Source organism: Pleurodeles waltl, chromosome 1_1 (assembly GCF_031143425.1).
Source record: "Pleurodeles waltl isolate 20211129_DDA chromosome 1_1, aPleWal1.hap1.20221129, whole genome shotgun sequence".
Classification (NCBI taxonomy): domain Eukaryota; kingdom Metazoa; phylum Chordata; class Amphibia; order Caudata; family Salamandridae; genus Pleurodeles; species Pleurodeles waltl.
Window position 1 is genome coordinate 711,550,022 of NC_090436.1, and position 15,757 is coordinate 711,565,778.

The window sequence follows — 15,757 nt, forward strand, 5'->3', positions numbered from 1 at the left end:
GAGCACAGGAACCAACTAAACAACCAGCCCAAAAGTGATGGTCGAGTCTGTACTGCCAGCTCCTTCTCACTCTGAACACAAACACAAAAGCAACCCCTGAAATTGACGGCAGCAGCGATGACAAAGCAGCAGGGATGACAGAATCGTGAGACGTAACAGTTCAGCATGTGCTTGCATAGCACTGGCATTATTTAAGTAATTTGTGGGAAATTATTATTGGAATGGGATGGGCTCTTTTGATACATTTTGATCGAAAGCTCCAAAGCTTTGCACCAGCACTTCTTTGCAGAGGAGATGATGAAGATGTTGTAGTTACTGAACCTTGGAGGCATGGTTGTCCCCCTGGAAGTGCACTCTTAGGTAGCATTTTTAATACTTTTGTAACATGACTAAATTAGGCATGCCTACACCCATAAGAAGCTATTTGTTGCACCTGGCCCTTTTTGCAGGGTCATCCCTAATCTTTTTGCCTCCTTCCTCCTAATTTTTCTTATCAGTTTTTGTTGGCTTTAGGACTCTGAGCACTTTACCACTACTAAACAGTGCTAAAGTGCATCTGCTCTCTGTGTAAGTTGTACTGTGGATTGGTTTATCGATGATTGGCATATTTGATTTACTAATAAGTCCCTAGTAAAGTGCACTACAGGTGCCCAGGGCCTGTACATTAAATGCAACTGGTGGGCCTGCAGCACTGGTTGTGCCACCCACATTAGTAGCCCTGTAAATATGGCTCAGACCTGCCACTGCAGTGTCTGTGTGTGCAGTTTTAAACTTGCCAGGCCTAAACCTTCCCTTTTACTACATGTAAGGCACCCCTCAGGTAGGCCTTGGGTAGCCCCATGGGCAGTGTACAGTGTATGTTTAAGGTAGGACATATACTAGTGTGTTTTTATGTTCTAACACTGACGTACTGCCAAATACGTTTTTCACTGTGCAAGGCCTATCTCTCTCATAGGTTAACATGGGGGCTGCCTTTAAATATCCTTAAAGTGCAGATTCGCTTTGAGAGCAGGTAAAAATGTGGAGTTGAGGGTCTCTGAACTCACAATTTAAAAATACATCTTTTAGTGAACTTTGTTTTTAAATTGTCTGTTTGAAAATGGCACTTTTAGAAAGTAGGCATTTTCTTGCTTAAACCATTCTGTGACTCTTCCTGTTTGTGGATTGTCTTCCTGGGTCAGTTTGACAGCTGGGCAGGTTTGCACCTCTCTAGAAAGTGACACAAATGGGGGCAGGGTGTAGCCTGCATATCCTGATGAGCCATCTGAGCTAGAGGGGAGGGAGGAGTGGTCATTCACGCCTGAAAGGACTGTGCCTGCCCTCACATAATGCAGTCTCCGACCCCCTGGTGTGTGTCTGGGACCTGGCCTGGACAAGGAAGGATCTTGCAAACACTTGAGACTTTGCTTTGAAGTTTGATAACTTCAAAGGCAGAACAGGGTATAAGAAGAAGACCCAAAACCCTAGACTTTTAGAATCTTTCTGGAATCAAGAGGAATCTCTACCAAGGAGAAGAGCTGAAGAGCTGGAGGAGGAGTACTGTCCCTTTGCTGTGTTGCTTTGCCGAACTGGCCTGTAGTTGCTGCTTCTGCCTTAAAAGAGTGCAAAGGGTGAACTTCGCTGTGTGTCCTCATTGAGAAAGTTCTCCAAGGGCTTGGAGTGGATCTGGCCTCCTGTTGGAAGTCTCCAGGACACCAAAGACTTCAGTTTCCTCGACCTACAGCACTGGGAACTGTGTGTTTTGTGTGCTCAAGAGGTGAAACTACTGTGGCGCCGCCAACGATGCCGCTGGCCTGCACCGTGACCTGCCAACACCCCACAGAGTCGCATTGCCCTGCTTCGCACCACCAACCTGGTCTCATCGACGCCGTCATCGGACAACTTTACCGAGCCGCTGCTCGCACCGCGACCTGTGGGCCCAACACTCCAGCATTGCCTGTTCACACCGCAGCCTGGGCATCCCTGACGACGCTGCTCCTGCTAACACTGGTGCCACTGCCTGTAGACACCGCTCGTGAGGAGCACGAAGCACAGTCCCGCAGCCCCGGTCCACCGTCGCCAGCACCATCTATCCAGTGTCGTCACCAGGCATCCCTGCCTGCACCGTGGCCTGTGGACACCACTCGTGAGGGTCACAAAGCACCATCCCGTTCCGCACCACTGCCTTGGGCCTACCGATGACAGCGCTTCAGCAACGACAATGCAGATGCCTGCACCGTGACCTGGTGATACCACACGTCGCACCGTCCCCCTTCACACCGCAGCCCTGGTCTTCCCGACGCCGCTGGATGCCGTCACTGAGGCGCTTCCTGCACAGTGACCTGTGGGCACCACACGTCGCATCATCCCGCTTCGCACCGCAGCCCTGACGCATTCTATGCCAGTGCTCCTGACTTCATCAGCGTGTGACTTCAAGGGCCCGATGTCCCCCGCACGGACTTCGGAACCGACACCGCACAGGCAGTGACGCCGCTCTCCAGAGCTCACAGCGAGGATCACGATGCCCTGGAATTCCAAAGGTACTGTTTTGTGGGTCTTCCCGACACCGTAACTGGCCCGCAACGCCGCGGCTGGCCTGAACTGTTGCTTTTGTTGATCAAGACGCCGAGATAGCCCCAGGTGGAGCTATTGACTTCAAAAAACTGTATTTTAGAGTAATTCTTGCAGAATTCATATTTTTATTACTGTGTGTTGGATTTTTATCATATTTATTCTTGTTTTAAATAGATAAATATTGGCTATTTTTCGAAAACGGGTGTGGTGTCCTTTTGTAGTGTTTTCACTGTGTTACTGTGCATTATGTGCAAATGCTTTACACATTGCTTCTGATATAAGCCTGACTGCTTGTGCCAAGCTACCAAGGGGGTGAGCAGGGGTCATCTGAGTGGGTATCTCCCTTATCGTGACTAGAGTGAGGGTCCCTACCTAGACAGGGTTCAAACCGACTGCCATCTAGAGACCCCATTTCTAACATTGATTGTCAGCGGTGAGGATAGGACTTGCATTTGCACTTGACCTACAGTGATTGGTGTACACTTCTACCATACTGCAGACCACTATGTACCACATACTATTTTTCCTTTTTGTACTCTGGTGTCCTCCTAGAGTTACTGTAATATTTTTGGACTCTGGTGTTTGGTTGTGAGGCCTTTGCAGAATGGAAGTCAACTTCTGGCACCTGGAGTACTACACGTTGAGAGAGCTAAAGGTTTTTGGCAAGGAAAGGGGCCTGGCTGTGAAGAGAAGGTCCCCGAGGTGGGTCTTTGAGACAGCCCTGTTTCAGTATGAGATGAAACGCTAGGAAGCAGCCATACCAGATCGTTCTGAGGAGGAGACTACTCTGATGAGGAGGGCAGTGGCCCTGAAAGGGAACCAGAGAGAGAGGAATGGCTCCTAGCTCAGGAGCAGTGGATGAGAGAGCTGGCTGAACAGCTCGAGAGAGCCAATGCTCAGAGAGCCTCAGCCAAGGAAAAAGAATTGTGAGCAGCTCAGGAACTGAGCTCTGAAGAGCTGAAGCTGGAAGCTCTGAGAGCTGAGTCCAGTTCAGATGGTGGCAGCAAAATTGTTATATCCAGTGCTGATGAAGAAGTCCACATTCCTAGAGACTTGTGCCCGACTTGAAGGAGGGGGTTAACACACACCAGGAGGTTCAGGAGTATGAGGTGGCTCCAGTGATGCGCAGGGTCCCTGAGGTGGATTGGGGAACTGGCATAGGGAGTCATATTCCTAGTGGTGGGAGGGACACTCTACTGGCTCTAGGTGAGAGTAAAGAGGGAGGGGGGTTCCCCCCATGTAGAGGTCCTGGTTGTGGAGAGTGGGGACATCCCAGAAGAGTGTGGGTTGACTGCCAAGGACAGTAAGGTACTGTCTCGCCAGTCTCAGGAGGGTGATGTGGGGTACTTTTTCAAGGCTGAGTCACTGGATGTTTGGTTGAAGGGTAGTATGGTTAATTCATGTGAGAGGCTGTGTGATGTAATTGCTGGAGAGCATATATCCAGAACTTGTTTTCCAGAGCTACGCCAACATATGGTGATGTGTGAGTTCTCTGACCACAGGGAGCTTATACTAGAAGCAGACCTTTGAGTGAGTACCAGAGAGACTGAAGAGGCATTTGGGGGTGCTCCTGAGGCGAGTGGTCCAGGTGTTTCCCAACAAGGTGAGGTGGGAAAGGATTGCAGTGTCCCCGGTAGGTCCCAGTGTAGTGGGATGGGTGAGGGATCCCATGTCCAGTCTCAGAGGAGAGGGAATAGGGGTGGGCTGAGGCCCAGGGTGCCCGAGATCCAATCCCAGGTCCTGGAGGGTTCCATGAGGGAACGCCAGGAGGGGAGCCTAGTCTGTACCATTGGGTCATCTGCTGGGAGAGACCCCATAGTGTCAGGAGAACTTGGGGGCGGCTGTAGCCAGCGTCCCACCAGTTCTGGTGTCTGACAGTACCACTCTTAGTGAGGGAGTGCAGAAGTCCAGACAGAGGATTGAGAGGGGGTTGCAGGCCCCAGTGGAGAACCTGGAGGGTCAGAGGTGAGCTCTGAGGTCAGAGCCCTCCGGGAATGACCTTGGTGATACCATTTCTGGGTTGGGGGGAACCAGGATTTACCAGATAGGAAGAGGTCAGGACTCTCATATGGCCCTTAGGGAAGATGGTTCCCTTGCGGGGGTAGGTGTGCTCCCCAGGAAGACCTAGCTTGCCGGGCAGTGGTCCAGCCTGAGGGTGGTGACTCCGGGTTGGATGGTCAGGTTCAGGGGGTAAGCTCCGACCTGATGGGGGGTAGGTGTGCTCCCCAGGAAGTCCTGGATCGCCAGGCAATGGTTCAGTCTAAGGGTACAGACCCTAGACTGGGGCATCAGGAGCAGAGGGTAAACTCTGACCTGATGGGGGGCGGTTGGCCCAATCACCCCCCCCCCCGGTGTGCCTGCTAGGTGTAACTTCCATGTTAGGGGGTGCAGGACCATGGCAGTATGGGCAGGGGAGGGAGAGACTCACCCCTGACCCCAGTTCAATCTAAGGGTACAGACCTTGGATTGAAGGGCCAGGTTCAGGATCCAGGTTCAAGGTGTCCCACTTGACCTGGAGGGACCATGTTGTTTGCCTGGGGGCTACTCGTAGTGGGGGGGTGCAGAACCCCAGAAAGCAGGGCAGGGAGAGGGCAACCTCATCTCTGACCCTGATCTAACCTGAGGGTACGGATCCCAGGTTGGAAGACCAGTTGCAGGTTAAAATCCCTGCACTGGTAGAAGAATTGTGCAGGGCTGCTTCCTTAGGCACCCTGAAAATTCTGGATTCTGGAGGGGTCACTCCTAGTGGGGGATGGGGGGTGCAGAGCACCAGAAGGAAGAGCAGGGGGAGGGAAGCCTCACCCCTGGTCCAACCTGAAGGTACAGACCCCAGGTTGGAAGGCCAGTTGCAGGTTAACACCCCTGCACTTGTGGGAGGATTGTGCAGGACTGCTTCCACAAGCAGCCTGACAATTCTAGTCTCTGGGGGTGCTGCTCCTAGCGGGAGGGTACAAAGCCCCAGAGGAGAGAACCAGTGTCAGGCATTCATCCCTGACCTGGTGGAAGGGAGAGTGGTCAAAGGGTGCCAGAGCCCTGGGGCCACTGCCCCCCACTCTCCACAGTCACAGTGGTGGGAGAGCCTTGAAAGGCCTGGGGCCTGGCTCTCATCCCTGACAGCTGTCAGTGGTCACTTTTGCTTGCTGTCCTGGTGAGCAGAGTTGCCCCTTGGGGGGGGGAGCAGGAGTCACAACCGGGGGTATAGTGGGCTTCACCACTGTGTTGTCCGTGGTGGTACGATCTGCCCCCTGGGATACATCCGTGAGTAAAGTAAGGTTAGGTTTTTCACAGATGCTATCCACAGGAGAGGAGAAGGGTTCCCCATGGGTTAGCTTAGTGAACCCTGAGAGTATGGACAGAGGGATCCAACTGGAGTCAGGAAGGCGTAGAACTTTAACATGCCCCTGCTGTTGTGGGCTGGGGTCCCTGTTCTATCGCCCAAATCAGGGAAGTCCATCAAGGTATTGATTCATCTCCCCAGGCCTAAGGCTGTTGGGGGGTTGTGTTGCACCTGACCTTTTTGCAGGGTCATCCCTAATCTTTTTGCCTCCTTCCTCCTAATTTTTCTGACCAGTTTTTGTTGGCTTTAGGACTGTGGACACTTTACCACTGCTAAACAGTGCTAAAGTGCATCTGTTCTCTGTGTAAATTGTACTGTGGATTGGTTTATATATGATTGGCATGTTTGATTTACTAATAAGTCCCTAGTAAAGTGCACTAGAGGTGCCCCAGGCCTGTACATCAAATGCTACTGGTGGGCCAGCAGCACTGGTTGTGCAACCCACATTAGTAGCCCTGTAAACATGGCTCAGACCTGCTACTGCAGTGTCTGAGTGTGCAGTTTTAAACTGCCAATTCGACTTGGCAAATGTACCCATTTGCCAGGCCTAAACCTTCCCTTTTACTACATGTGAGGCACCCCTAAGGTAAGGTAGGACATATACTAGTGTGTTTTTATGTCTTAACAGTGACATACTGCCAAATACGGTTTTCACTGTGCAAGGCCTCTCTCTCTCATAGGTTAACATGGGGGCTGCCTTTAAATATCCTTAAAGCGCAGATTCCCTTAGAGAGCAGATACAAATGTGGGGTTTAGGGTCTCTGAACTCACAATTTAAAAATACATCTTTTAGGGAACTTGTTTTTTAAATTGTCTGTTTGAAAATGCCACTTTTAGAAAGTAGGCATTTTCTTGCTTAAACCATTCTGTGACTCTTCCTGTTTGTGGATTGTCTGTCAGGGTCAGTGTGACAGTTGGGCTGGTTTGCACCTCTCTAGACAGTGACACAAATGGGGGCAGGGTGTAGCCTGCATATCCTGATGAGCCATCTGAGCTAGAGGGGAGGGAGGACTTTTAGGAGAAGAGCTGAAGAGCTGGAGGAGGAGTACTGTCCCTTTGCTGTGTTGCTTTGCTGGACTGACCTGCAGTTGCTGCTTCTGCCTTAAAAGAGTGTAAGGGTGAACTTTGCTGTGTGTCCTGCTTGAGAAAGTTCTCCAAGGGCTTGGAGTAGAGCTTGCCTCCTGTTGGAAGTCTCCGGGACACCAAAGAGTTCAGTTTCCTCAACCTGCAGCACTGGGAACTGTGTTTTGTGCTGCTCAAGAGGAGAAACTACTGCAACGCCACCAACGACGCCACTGGCCTGCCTCGTGACCTGCCAACACCACACGGAGTCGCATTGCCCCACTTCGCACCGCAACCCTGGTTTCGCCGTCGCCGTCAACAGATTACTTCACCGAGCCGCTGCTCGCACCGCAACCTGTGGGCCCCGCACTCCGGCATTGCCTGCTCACACCACCGCCTGGGCATCCCCAACGACACCACTCCTGCTGACACTGGTGCCACTGCCTGCACCATGACCTGTGGACACTGCCTGTAAGGAGCACGAAGCACCGTTCCGTCCTGCACTGCAGCCCCGGTCCACCGACGCCAGCACCCTCAACTCCAGTGTCATCACCAGGCATGTTAAATCTATAAAGAAGTGAGAATGGAGCACACATAAAATAGTATCACTCTGTTAGCAATGTTCAAGTGGTCATGACTCACTGAATTGTATAAGAAAACCGTAATGTAAATTTCCGCAAATGTGGTATCAGTGCAATGTATAATAATTAAAAAATTTGAAAAAAAGGAAAATTTTGATTAATAAATCATAATCATTAAGTTTAATATATAGCAAAAGAATTGTTGTTGCAAATTTTTTTTAACAATACAACTAAAGTTCCATAACAAATAACCTATTCATACATGAAAAGATTCACCAGAAATTAGACAGATGTATGTTTAAATCAACAGAAGAGTGGTTCATCCCCTTACAAGTTCATACACAGTCCAACAGATTGGTTATAGGGGTGGAAACCTTCCACTCTGATGATTTAGAAGCGGAAGGATTTCTCTTCATCCAATAGAAAGAAGGATTGTCCGGTTCATCCAAATTCAGCCAACACGTGTTTCATCCTACAAGGGACTTCATCAAGGCTGACAAAACAAATGTTGAATAGTTTGTTTGTACCTATTGTACCGCTAATGTCCAAACTGATAGTATCCTAAACATTAAAAATATCCCACAATGTATCGGCATAGTAAAGACGATATAAGTGTCATAAAATTAGAAAAACCTCAGTGATAAAATACACCATGGAAGACCAGTTGCAGGTTAAAATCCCTGCACTGGTAGCAGAATTGTGCAGGGCTGCTTCAAAATTATGTTACCAGTTCTTAAGTGTATTAAAAACAAACAGAAACCATGCTTCTAGATATCCGCACTTGATATCAGAAAATGTATCTAAGCCAAAAGAAGTAAGGAAGGGGATGAGAAAGGTGCAGAACCAAGATACTGTGAGGAAGACACCAATGGGCAAAGTGGCCTCATGCATACTTGTTGTGCTGCATTCCAAGAACCAAAGTTTGTGAAAATTGCCACAGATGGTCGAATATTGTGGATAATTGGTGATTTAGTTTATAACTGTAACCCCAAGTGGGTATATTGACAACTGAAGAGATGTATTGGATTCTATACCTTTCTCTTTTTAAACATTCGTTGTTTTAAGTAAAAATGCAAGTCCAAAGTTATTCACAAACTCATGAAGAATCTGTAAGAGAGGGAACCATAACTATCCCTTGTTCAAGAAATACAATAAAAGTTACTTTATATGTAGTTCAATCCAGCAGTCTCACTGACCTGTGATTAAAGGTCTCCATTTGTGAAATGTGTCTGTAAAGGTCCGATGTCAACCTGACATCCTAATAAAGGGTGCCTAAGACGAACCAAAATGAGAAAGGTTCAGTATATTAATCCAAATGGGAGAGATAAGTTAGCTAGAAAAATCCCCACACTGTCTGCAAAATCCAAAGAAGTAAAAACAAACACTATTTGGAAGTAGCTTCTAAAGTATGGACTATCTACTGGGGAATTCCCCCTATATCCTGTCCCTAATTACCTTTCTAAGTAGTATGTCATCCCATAGTCGATCCTTCGGTAACGGCTTCCAAAAGCCGAGTGCCTCTGAGACTCGTATTTTAAAGGAGAGAGCGTAATGGAAGAAGGACTCCTCCTTCTCAATGGACACATCTATGTAAAAGTAGCCATCAAAAGATGACCGCCATCTTTGAATTCCCAACCGGCATTCGTAAAGGATGCCAGGTATGCGGGGTATCAATGTAAAGAGAAGGCAATAAGCCCTCCTGATAGGTGAATTACAAAAGGGCAAAATAACCCCTCGCGAACCTAAGACAGTGGCACACCGCCTACAATAGGGTGGCGCCAAAGCACGTGCGCAACTCGTGTGTTAAAAGCCACGAGCAATTGGTGATTATAAGGTCATCAACCATTTCTAACCACCCTAAGCATTGTTTAGTTTAATCAATAGTACAGCCCATCACCCAAAAGGCCATGTATGCCCAGAGGCAGTTGTCTGGAAAATACGAAAGAAATGCTGGTCCGCATCCACAGTATCACTTAGTTTGCGGTCGCCATCTTGGAAAGTCAATAGTTCTATTCATCAAAATCAAAATCAATCAGAAACCACGAGGCTAATCCGTGTATATGATAACATCTAGTTGGCGGTCGCCATTTTACAGTGTGGGCAACTGGATTATTTCCCAATAACGCAACGATCGGAATCAGATCAGAACAAACAAGGACCTAATGTTATAGGTACATAGAGACAGGAGAATTTCCACAAGACCTCCTTGAATCATACTGGAATACCTCTACATATAACGAGATAATAACCAGGTAAGAAATTAGTATAACAGAGTCATACTCAAAGATTGGTGACTATAACTATCTTTGTGTCTAATATCAAGAAAAGTTAAGTCAAATAAGAATGTGGTGAAGTTTGTTTACCGGTACCAATCACCTATCCACTATATCTATTCATAATTGTCAATGAGAAAGTATGATATTGTATAGATATAGGAAAGTCAGCGATTCACCAAATAAATTGGTATCCATTGATGAAACTGAGAGGTAAATGTCGCACCCACTATGTTATAAGAAGAGGTCATGTGTGAGGGAAAAAACAAGATCCAAAGCCAGAAAGAAAGTTAATAAAATTCAAAGAACATCCCTCCTAAAAAAAAGTGTACAAAAGAGTCGGACATCGAAAGGATTGCTGTCATTTTGTACCCCATTCAGTCAGAACATTCAGGACATCTATAAAATCCTTTGTAAAAATTGGGGCATTTTACACACTGACAATACTTTGAAACATCTATTGTTGACTAAACCCACAATGATTCACAAGAGAGGGACTACTATCCGAGATCTTGTGTGTAAAAGCTATTTACCGCCATCTAAGGAGAAATTGATTACCTGGCTACCTACCAAACCCAATGTTTTTTTCAATTGTAGCAGATGCAATGTATGTAATCTTGCACTGCACAAGACTTTCAGTTTCAATTTCAATGGTAGCAAAACATACAAAATTCAAGATTTCATCAATTGTAATACCAAATATGTAGTCTACATACTAATATGTGAATGTGGACAGATCTATGTGAGGAGTACGATTATACCCCTAAAGGAGAGGATTCAAGAACATGTACATGCGCTGAGAAATAACGATCCATTGTCACCTATAGTACGCCATGTCGGTAGAGAACACTCTGGATTAGAGGTCCCTAGGCTGAAATACATGGGCATCAGTCAGACACAGGCACATCCTAGAGGAGGAAACCGTGAGTTGGAACTCAGAAGAAACGAGGGGAAATGGATACTTAGATTAAAAAGTATACGATTGGGAATGAATATTGATCACGAATTGCATTACTTTCCATGATTTCATATGGTTTTAAAAGTCTTTTAGAACTGTTCTGTGCAGTGTTCTATGAATGATTGACGTATGTGTCAACAATCAATGGATTAGATATCTGTATATATGAATACATGTTATATGACCTGTATGATGTATCACTCTTTGGATCCTGTTTTTCCCCTCACACATGACCTCTTCTTATAACATAGTGGGTGCGACATTTACCCCGCAGTTTCATCAATGGATACCAATTTATTTGGTGAATCTCTGACTTTCCTATATCTATACTATATCATACTTTCTCATTGACAATTATGAATAGATATATTGGATAGGTGGTTGGCACCGGTAAACAACCTTCACCACATTCTTATTTGACTTAACTTTTCTTGATATTAGACACAAAGATAGTTATAGTCACCAATCTTTGAGTATGACTCTGTTATACTAATTTCTTACCTGGTTATTATCTTGTTATATGTAGAGGTATTCCAGTATGATTCAAGGAGGTCTTGTGGAAATTCTCCTATCTCTATGTACCTATAACATTAGGTCCATGTTTGTTCTGATCTGATTCGGATCGTTGTGTTATTGGGAAATAATCCAGCTGCCCACACTGTAAGATGGCGACCGCCAACTAGATGTTATCATATACACGGTTTAGCCTCGTCGTTTCTGATTGACTTTGATAAATAGAACTATGGACTTTCCAAGATGGCAACCGCAAACTAAGTGATACCGTGGATGCGGACCAGCCTTTCTTTCGTATTTTCCAGACAACTGCCTCTGGGCATACATGGCCTTTTGGGTGATGGGCTGTACTATTGATTAAACTAAACAATGCTTAGGGTGGTTAGAAATGGTTGATGACCTTATAATCACCAACTACACGTGGCTTTTAACACACGAGTTGCGCACGTGCTTTGGCGCTGCGCTATTGTAGGCGGTGTGCCGCTGTCCTAGGTTCGCGAGGGGTTATTTTGCCCTTTTGTAATTCACCTATCAGGAGGGCTTATTGCCTTCTCTTTACATTGATACCCCGCATACCTGCCATCCTTTACGAATGCCAGTTGGGAATTCAAAGATGGCGGTCATCTTTTGATGGCTACTTTTACATAGATGTGCCCATTGAGAAGGAGGAGTCCTTCTTCCATTACGCTCTCTCCTTTAAAATACGAGTCTCAGAGGCACTCGGCTTTTGGAAGCCGTTACCGAAGGATCGACTATGGGATGACATACTACTTTGAAAGGTAATTAGGGATAGGATATAGGGGGGAATTCCCCAGTAGATATTCCATACTTTAGAAGCTACTTCCAAATAGTGTTTGTTTTTACTTCTTTGGATTTTGCAGACAGTGTGGGGATTTTTCTAGCTAACTTATCTCTCCCATTTGGATTAATATACTGAACCTTTCTCATTTTGGTTCGTCTTAGGCACCCTTTATTAGGATGTCAGGTTGACATCAGACCTTTACAGACACATTTCACAAATGGAGACCTTTAATCACAGGTCAGTGAGACTGCTGGATTAAACTACATATAAAGTAACTTTTGTTGTATTTCTTGAACAAGGGATAGTTATGGTTCCCTCTCTTACAGATTCTTCATGATTTTGTGAATAACTTTGGACTTGCATTTTTACTTAAAACAACAAATGTTTAAAAAGAGAAAGGTATAGAATCCAATACATCTCTTCAGTTGTCAATATACCCACTTGGGGTTACAGTTATAAACTAAATCACCAATTATCCACAATATTCGACCATCTGTGGCAATTTTCACAAACTTTGGTTCTTTGGAACGCAACACAACAAGTATGCATGAGGCCACTTTGCCCATTGGTGTCTTCCTCACAGTATCTTGGTTCTGCACCTTCCTCATCCCCTTCCTTACTTCTTTTGGCTTAGATACATTTTCTGATATCAAGTGAGGATATCTAGAAGCATGGTTTGTGTTTGTTTTTAATACACTTAAGAACTGGTAACATCATTTTGTGGTATCATGGTGTATTTTATCATTGAGGTTTTTCTAATTTTATGACACTTATATCGTCTTTACTATGCCGATACATTGTGGGATATTTTTTATGTTTAGGATATTATCAGTTTGGACATTAGCGGTACAATAGGTACAAACAAACTATTCAACATTTGTTTTGTCAGCCTTGATAAAGTCCCTTGTAGGACGAAACATGTGTCGGCTGAATTTGGATGAACCGGACAATCCTTCTTTCTATTGGATTAAAAGAAATCCTTCCGCTTCTAAATCATCAGAGTGGACAGTTTCCACCCCTATAACCAATCTGTTGGACTTTGTATGAACTTGCTAGGGGATGAACCACTCTTCTGTTGATTTAAACATACATCTGTCTAATTTCTGGTTAATTTTTGCATGTATGAATAGGTTATTTGTTATGGAACTTTAGTTGTATTGTTAAAAAAAATTGCAACAACAATTTGTTTGCTATATATTAAACTTAATGATTAGGATTTATTAATCAAAATTTTCCTTTTTTTCAATTTTTTTAATTATTATACATTGCACTGATACCACTTTTGCGGAAATTTACATTACGGTTTTCTTATACAATTCAGTGAGTCATGACCACTTGAACATTGCTAATAGAGTGATACTATTTTATGTGTGCTCCATTCTCACTTCTTTATAGATTTAACTTGCTGGTACAAGTATTCTTGTTCCGACACACATGCTTGACAACAGGCATGTCTTGAATGTATGAGCACCTAAACAATACTCGGCATTATAGGAATGTGCGGCAATCTTTAGGTTTTCTGTTGTCTATTTCATCCAATGAGAAGAATATTATCACCAGGCATCCCTGCCTGCACTGTGGCCTGTGGACACCGTTCATGAGGGTCACAAAGGAACATCCCGTCCCGCACCACTGGCTTGGGCCTACCAATGACAGTGCTTCAGCAACGACAACACCGCTGCCTACACTGTGACTTGGTGACACCACACGTAGCACAGCCCCGCTTCACACCACAGCCCTGGTCTCATTGACGCCGCTGGACACCGTCACTGAGCCGCTGTCTGCACCTTGACCTGTGGGCACCGCACTTCGCATCATCCCACTTTGTACCGGAGCCCCGATGCCATCCACGCCAGCACTCCTGACTTCATCAGCCCAGAGATCGATCCGCACGCGTGTGACTTCAAGAGCCTGACGACTCCCGCACGGACTCCGGAACCGACACCGCAACGCCAGTGATGCCGCTCTCCAGAGCTCACAGGGGGATCACGATGCCACTACAGTGGGCAAAAGAATGTGAATTGGGAATAAAGATAGTTTAGAAGGAGTCAGTTGAAGAGTGGACAAGGGAACTCGCCACATATGTTCCAAGTCAGAAAAGTATAATTTGACACGAAATGATTTCAGCTCACCTTGGGTTTTCTGGCGCCTCCCTGTCAAGAACTATGTGGTAGTGTCTCCGTGCCACCCCAACCTTCCCCTCCCCCGTAAAATTGCTTAAATGCTGCACAGAGAACAGGCTGAACACTCAAATGACCTTTAGTTGCATGATCCAAATAGACTTGTACGAGTAATGGTCGAGAATACTCCGCGTACATTAGGAAAACACCAATAAATGAAGCCTAGGAAAAGTTTGCTTGTTCATTAAAGTCGACCAAATCATGTGTTCCTATTTTGCCATAGCACAACACCCTCCATGCAGAAATCAGCAACTTACTGGTCTAACGGCTTCTGTGCGTAGTTTGCAAGGAAAGTGGCTTTGGGTGAAAGGTTTATAAATAGAAAATGGCATATAATAATCCTGAAACCCTTTACATTTTGTCGATGAGCAGAATGTACAATCGACAAGATGCCACTAGCTTCTGTACAAAATGAGCATCGTTCCTGTTGTGCAAACATTGCAGTGTTCATTTTGCACTCTCAGCACGCTGTGCGTAGTGTTCATAAGGTGTTTGTACATTAGCAGAAATGCACAATTTGCTGAAGTTTCCATTTGTAAAGAGGACATTGGCCCCCAGCGCCCCTTCTTGTGAATCAGCCGCAGAGGATCCCTTTGGAAACAACCTGGCCCTTCCGTCGGGATCTGTGAACAAACCTTGGGGGATATTAGGCACAACTGAAAAATGTCCAGAGACAAGAGGAGCCTACTGAACCTTCAACAAGTGATATTACACCCCACAAACTCCTGGCAGTGCAATGTTTATTTTTCTTGCTGTAATTTGGCTGTGGCAGGACTGGAATGTGAGAGATAGTAAAAATTATTTTGGCAGAAATATTGACTCACTATTTAATGAAGTAACCGTTGGTTTATCGGAAACCGATAAGGCCGGTGGGCTGGAAGGTCAGAGTGTGCATCATGGAAGAACTCTCCTCTCGCCAAGATGCATCCTCGCACCACTGAAATACCTTTCCGACTGACTTCTGTTTTTGGTCCAAAAAAAAAAAAAAATCACAGCAAGGTACGCTGCAGCTTCGAGTGTGCTTATTCTTATTAAAAACTCATTTTGGTTGAATGATGACAGATGTTCCCGGGTCACGCCGTGAGGTTCTTTCTTGTTTCATGCTTTCGGTAAACAGCCTATATAAGCTAAACATCTTGAACGATGCAAAACAGCAGTGGAATTAAAAAATTCAACATTTTTCGGATTGCTTGCTACGGAAGGAAGGACATATTTCCTTCATGATTTACATGTGTTGTTTCTCATGTAATTTTATCCACATCTCTCCAGGGCTCTTTACCGTTGACAGCTTCTTGTGGCCTGACTAATGAGATGTTAGATATTTAGATGGGCGGGGTCACGGCGTTCTTCCACTGACCTGCCTGTCATATGTGCTGCACCTGTGTGACTGGGGACACTGTTGTTGCTCGGGGAAGGAACTGGTCATTGAAAGGTGAGGGGCCACGCTGACAGCGCAAACCAGGACGAACTTAAATAATGCTGGGGCCTGTGTTAGTGG